General features: G+C 42.9%; 1 pseudogene; it reads right to left on the minus strand.

Annotated features, from left to right (window-relative positions):
* LOC112242167 overlaps window positions 1-7,500 on the minus strand; it is a 169,034-nt pseudogene that overhangs the window by 65,817 nt on the left and 95,717 nt on the right.

The raw sequence follows: 7,500 nt of genomic DNA on the forward strand, positions 1-7,500 counted from the left end.
GAGACTGGGGGAAGAGCTCTGTGACATTTAAACTGGAGAGATAGGAAGAAGAGGACACACACACAGTCTTGCACAGCTACAGTAACCTTGTGGGGACACACAATTCAGTACCATTGAAAATCCTATTTCCCCTAACCCCTGGGGTGGCAGGTAGCCTAGTGGTTAGAGCATTGGACTAGCTACCAAAGGTTGCTGGATCGAATCCCCTGGCTGACAAGGTAAGAATCTGTCCTTCTGCCCCTGAACAAGGCCACTGTTCCCCTGATTTTTATTTATTTTACTAGGCAAGTCAGTTAAGAACAAATTCTTATTTTCAATGACAGCCTAGGAACATGAGCCGTCTGATAACTTAACTCCCTGTTCAGGGGCAGAATGACAGATTTGTACCTTGTCAGCTCGGGGGTTTCAACTTGCAACCTTCCGGTTACTAGTCCAACGCTCTAACCACTAGGCTACCCTGCCGCCCCGATAGGGTGTCATTAGATAGAGAGAGAGAGAGAGAGAGAGAGAGAGAGAGAGAGAGAGAGAGAGAGAGATTGTAAATAATAATTTGTTCTTAATTGACTTGCCTAGTTAAATAAATGTTTAAAAAAAAGATCTATTATAATAATCCGTACCCTACCCTTAACCCAAAAACCGAACCTTAACCCTAGCTCCTAACCCTTAAAGTAATTCTAACACTAAGTTTAATTTTAACCCTAAACCTCCTAGAAATAGCATTTGACCTTGTGGAGACTAACAATATGCCCCCAGTTGTTCAAATGTTTGTTTGTTTACTATTAGTTAAATAGTTAAACACGTCCACACACACACACAGGCCTGTGCCCACTGACACAGTGTTGAGTTGATAGATGAGGTGCTGTGGGGTGAGGATGTATTGCCAGAGCCAGACAGTACTTGGCTGGCTGGTGAAATGTAACCTTGGTTGTAATTTGTGCCATTGGCCTGGTCTGGTCCTGATGGTTGATTCATAGTGATGTTTTACAGAGCCTTCTGATAACAGACTGATGGTTGATTCATAGTGATGTTCTACAGAGCCTTCTGATAACAGACTGATGGTTGATTCATAGTGATGTTCTACAGAGCCGTCTGATAACAGACTGATGGTTGATTCATAGTGATGTTTTACAGAGCCTTCTGATAACAGACTGATGGTTGATTCATAGTGATGTTTTACAGAGCCTTCTGATAACAGACTGATGGTTGATTCATAGTGATGTTCTACAGAGCCTTCTGATAACAGACTGATGGTTGATTCATAGTGATGTTTTACAGAGCCTTCTGATAACAGACTGATGGTTGATTCATAGTGATGTTTTACAGAGCCTTCTGATAACAGACTGATGGTTGATTCATAGTGATGTTCTACAGAGCCTTCTGATAACAGACTGATGGTTGATTCATAGTGATGTTTTACAGAGCCTTCTGATAACAGACTGATGGTTGATTCATAGTGATGTTTTACAGAGCCTTCTGATAACAGACTGATGGTTGATTCATAGTGATGTTTTACAGAGCCTTCTGATAACAGACTGATGGTTGATTCATAGTGATGTTTTACAGAGCCTTCTGATAACAGACTGATGGTTGATTCATAGTGATGTTTTACAGAGCCTTCTGATAACAGACTGATGGTTGATTCATAGTGATGTTTTACAGAGCCTTCTGATAACAGACTGATGGTTGATTCATAGTGATGTTTACAGAGCCTTCTGATAACAGACTGATGGTTGATTCATAGTGATGTTTTACAGAGCCTTCTGATAACAGACTGATGGTTGATTCATAGTGATGTTTTACAGAGCCTTCTGATAACAGACTGATGGTTGATTCATAGTGATGTTTTACAGAGCCTTCTGATAACAGACTGATGGTTGATTCATAGTGATGTTTTACAGAGCCTTCTGATAACAGACTGATGGTTGATTCATAGTGATGTTTTACAGAGCCTTCTGATAACAGACTGATGGTTGATTCATAGTGATGTTCTACAGAGCCTTCTGATAACAGACTGATGGTTGATTCATAGTGATGTTCTACAGAGCCTTCTGATAACAGACTGATGGTTGATTCATAGTGATGTTCTACAGAGCCTTCTGATAACAGACTGATGGTTGATTCATAGTGATGTTCTACAGGTGCCAATAAATTAATCCCCCCCAAAATGTGAACCTAAATCTAGTCCAGACTGCACCAATATATCAGCTAGATAACCAACAAACCACATCACTCTTCTATGTTATGCCCTTTACACAACAACAACAAGACAATTCCGCAATGTTCTCTGGTCTGCCTCAACCGTGATTGGTCTAAAAAACATCTGGTTTCTAAACCAATGTACAAGCTCTGCTGTTGTGATATGTTAGGGACACACCATGTTGTCTGCAGTTTAGTGCTTTCCTTCCCAGGTGTGACAGTAAACCTTCAACAAGGATAGACAAACCTCCTCAGGTAGTTCTGTGGTGGTGCAGCAGTCATAGAGCTGTGTCCCCAGCAGGGCACTCTAACGGGACCATGACTAGGGATGGGTCTAAATGTCACACTATCCCCTACTGTATATAGTGCACTACGTTTGACCGGATCGCTATGGGCCCTGGTAAAAAATAGTGCCCTGTAAAGGGGATAGGGTCCCATTTGGGACTCAACCTAGGCATCGCCAGATAGGACCAGAAGACTATAACATGTAATGTAGCTTGTATAGTGCTTCAACAGCCCACTAGGATGTGGTGAACATTGTGTAGGAAGAGGGAGCCATATGTACTTTCACTATTCTACTCATACTATGTGTTCAGCTCCACCGGAGCATCAGAGTGCTCATATCAAAGTACATGTCAGACATCTAGCTGACTGATGGGCTGTCAATCATCACTGACATCTCTGCATCCTGTCTGTCACCACTGCATGCACTAATAAACCAGTCAATTATGGGATAGTTAACATGGCAGATATTCATTTCAGTAAAGGCTTCTGTGTGGAAAACTATTTTGTTACCATGGCAAAGCCCAACAAGACAACATATCAACAGCTTCACAGTCCCAGTACAATACCAAACCTCATCTGACCCCAAACCTCATCTGACCCCAAACCTCATCTGACCCCAAACCTCTTTTGACCCCAAACCTCTTCTGACCCCAAACCTCTTCTGACCCCAAACCTCTTCTGACCCCAAACCTCTTCTGACCCCCAAACCTCTTCTGACCCCCAAACCTCTTCCGACCCCAAACCTCTTCTGACCCCAAACCCAGGAGACGTGAAAAGAGAGAGTGAGAAGGTCCTACCTGAGACACATGCAACCCTTGTCCGGACCCCCCCATCCAGACGCTTCTCATGGTTGGAGACTCTGTGGAATACAGGTTTGAACAGATGAGTGCTGTACATGTCCCTGTGAAAGGATGGTTTCTCCAGTCAACAGACAACAGAACAGAAAGACAGACTGTCCTGTCCACACTGTGGCACTATGACTGGGCTCTGTTACAGACAGTTCCAGGACCATTCCATTCACTGGCAGGGCATGTTTGGCAGGGGTGCTGCAGGGGGATCCCGATAAGTAGGCCCATCAGTACTTCCAATAGGATATGGTTAAAGGGTTGGGGGGTCAGAGGGGCGGGGACTCAAAACAGGGTCAGAGAAATTCCTCATGATTCTGCCAAAAATAAGCGGTAGGAGGGGAGCAAGGCTTGTGTTGGTTTTCAGAGCACCTGACTGAAACATGATATGCTGCCTGGAAGAAACTTTCCAGATGAGAGAGAGAAAGAGAGAGAGGAGAGATAGAGAGAGGAGAGATAGAGAGAGGAGAGATAGAGAGAGGAGAGATATAGAGAGGAGAGATATAGAGAGAGGAGAGATATAGAGAGAGGAGAGATAGAGAGAGGAGAGATAGAGAGGAGAGAGATAGAGAGAGGAGAGATATAGAGAGAGAGAGAGAGAGTAGAGATAGAGAGGAGACATATAGAGAGGAGCGATAGAGAGAGATAGAGAGGAGAGATATAGAGATATAGAGGAGAGATATAGAGATATAGAGAAGAGAGATATAGAGAGGAGAGATAGAGAAAGAAAGGGAGAGAGGAGAGATAGAGAGGAGAGAGAGAGAGAAAGAGAGAGGAGAGATAGAGATGAGAGATATAGAGAGGAGAGATAGAGAGAGGAGAGAGGAGAGATATAGAGAGGATATATAGAGAGAGGAGAGATATAGAGAGGAGATATAGAGAGAGGAGAGATAGAGAGAGGACAGATAGAGAGGGGAGATATAGAGAGAGGAGATATAGAGAGAGGAGAGAGAGAGAGCAGAGATAGATAGAGAGGGGAGAGATAGAGAGGAGAGATAGAGATAAGAGATATAGAGAGGAGAGGTATAGAGAGGAGAGCTAGAGGGACATAAAAAACATAACATTCAACATACCAACTAGGATCTGGCTAGAAACACTTGAATCATTCATAGAGCCCATTGCCCTTTATGGTTGTGAGGTCTGGGGTCCGCTCACCAACGAAGACTTCACAAAATGGGACAAACACCAAATTTAGACTGCATGCAGAATTCTGCAAAAATATCCTCCGTGTACAACGTAGAACACCAAATAATGCATGCAGAGCAGAATTAGGCCGATACCCAATAATTATCAAAATCCAGAAAAGAGCCTTTAAATTCTACAACCACCTAAAAGGAAGCGATTCCCAAACCTTCCATAACAAAGCCATCACCTACAGAGAGATGAACCTGGAGAAGAGTCCCCTCAGCAAGCTGGTCCTGGGGCTCTGTTCGCAAACACAAACACACCCCACAGAGCCCCAGGACAGCAGCACAATTAGACCCAACCAAATCATGAGAAAACAAAAAGATAATTACTTGACACATTGGAAAGAATTAACAAAAAAACAGAGCAAACTAGAATGCTATTTGACCCTAAACAGAGAGTACCCAGTGGCAGAATACCTGACCACTGTGACTGACCCCAACTTAAGGAAAGCTTTGACTATGTACAGACTCAGTGAGCATAGCCTTGCTATTGAGAAAGGCCGCCGTAGGCAGACATGGCTCTCAAGAGAAGACAGGCTATGTGCACACTGCCCACAAAATGAGGTGGAAACTGAGCTGCACTTCCTAACCTCCTGCCCAATGTATTGACCATATTAGAGACACATATTTCCCTCAGATTACACAGATCCACAAAGAATTCAAAAACAAATCCAATTTTGATAAACTCCCAAATCTACTGGGTGAAATACCACAGTGTGCCATCATCCCATATCTACTGGGTGAAATACCACAGTGTGCCATCATCCCATATCTACTGGGTGAAATACCACAGTGTGCTATCATCCCATATCTACTGGGTGAAATACCACAGTGTGCCATCATCCCATATCTACTGGGTGAAATACCACAGTGTGCCATCATCCCATATCTACTGGGTGAAATACCACAGTGTGCCATCATCCCATATCTACTGGGTGAAATACCACAGTGTGCCATCATCCCATATCTACTGGGTGAAATACCACAGTGTGCCATCATCCCATATCTACTGGGTGAAATACCACAGTGTGCCAGCATCCCATATCAACTGGGTGAAATACCACAGTGTGCCATCATCCCATATCTACTGGGTGAAATACCACAGTGTGCCATCATCCCATATCTACTGGGTGAAATACCACAGTGTGCCATCATCCCATATCTACTGGGTGAAATACCACAGTGTGCCATCATCCCATATCTACTGGGTGAAATACCACAGTGTGCCATCATCCCATATCTACTGGGTGAAATACCACAGTGTGCCATCATCCCATATCTACTGGGTGAAATACCACAGTGTGCCAGCATCCCATATCAACTGGGTGAAATACCACAGTGTGCCATCATCCCATATCTACTGGGTGAAATACCACAGTGTGCCATCATCCCATATCTACTGGGTGAAATACCACAGTGTGCCATCATCCCATATCTACTGGGGAAATTGTGTTATAAATTGTATATGGTTATAAATTGTATATGTATATATATATATATACATATATATATATATATATATATATATACTAATATTATGACATTTTTAATGCCTTTATTCTTTTGAAACTTCTGTATGTGTAATGTTTACTGTTCATTTGGATTGTTTATTACACTTTTGTATATTATCTACCTCACTTGCTTTGGCAATGTTAAGACATGTTTCCCATGCCAATAAAGCCCCTTGAATTTAATTAAATTGAGAGCAGAGATATATAGAGAGAGGAGAGATAGGAAAGAGTGAGAAGAGATAGGAGAGAGAGAGAAGAGATAGGAGAGAGAGATATAGAGGAGAGAGAGATAGAGAGGAGAGAGAGATATAGAGGAGAGAGATATAGAGGAGAGAGAGAAGAGATGGGAGAGAGAGAGAAGAGATAGAGGAGGGAGAGAGAGAGAAGAGAGAGGAGAGAGAGATATAGAGGAGAGAGAGAGAAGAGATGGGAGAGAGAGAGAAGAGATAGAGGAGGGAGAGAGAGAGAAGAGATAGAGGAGAGAGAGATATAGAGGAGAGAGATATAGAGGAGAGAGATATAGAGGAGAGAGAGAGGAGAGAGAGAGAAGAGATAGGAGAGATAGAGGAGAGAGATATAGAGGAGAGAGATATAGAGGAGAGAGATAGAGGAGAGAGAGAGAAGAGATAGGAGAGAGAGGAGAGAGATAGAGAGGAGAGAGAGATATAGAGGAGAGAGAGAGAAGAGATAGGAGAGAGAGATATAGAGGAGAGAGAGATATAGAGGAGAAAGAGAGAAGAGATAGGGGAGAGAGATATAGAGGATAGAGAGAGAAGAGATAGAAGAGATAGGAGAGCGAGATATAGAGGAGAGCGAGAGATAGATGAGAGAGAGATAGAGGAGAGAGAGATAGAGGAGAGAGAGATAGAGGAGAGAGAGAAAAGATAGAAGAGAGAGGAGAAAGAGAGAAGAGATAGGAGAAAGAGAGAAGAGATAGGAGAGCGAGATAGAGGAGAGAGAGAAAGGAGAGAGAGAGAAGAGATAGAAGAGAGAGGAGAAAGAGAGAAGAGATAGGAGAGAGAGCTATAGAGGAGAGAGAGGTAGAGGATAAAGAGAGAAGGGATAGAAGAGATAGGAGAGATATAGAGGAGAGAGAGATAGAGGATAGAGAGAGAAGAGATAGGAGAGAGATATAGAGAGAGAAGAGATAGAAGAGATAGGAGAGAGATATAGAGGAGAGAAAGATAGAGGATAGAGAGAGACATGTACTTACTTCGGGGTGGACTTTGGGATGGAAGGTAACGCTCTCTCTCCCTCTGTTGGTGATTGTTAGAGGGAGTTAGATGTCGGGTTAGCAGTACAGTTACAGTCCATCAACAGGATCCATTCTAATGCCCACAGTCACACATTCATCATCATTAATATCATTTCATAATATGAGACATCAAATATGTAACATTCTTTCATTTATGAGCCTAAAGCAGAGAAGAGTCTTACTGGAAAAACATTATGCCAATTACAACATTATTACCACAC

This window comes from Oncorhynchus tshawytscha, unplaced genomic scaffold (genome assembly GCF_018296145.1).
Source record: "Oncorhynchus tshawytscha isolate Ot180627B unplaced genomic scaffold, Otsh_v2.0 Un_scaffold_16570_pilon_pilon, whole genome shotgun sequence".
NCBI classification, from domain to species: Eukaryota; Metazoa; Chordata; class Actinopteri; order Salmoniformes; family Salmonidae; genus Oncorhynchus; species Oncorhynchus tshawytscha.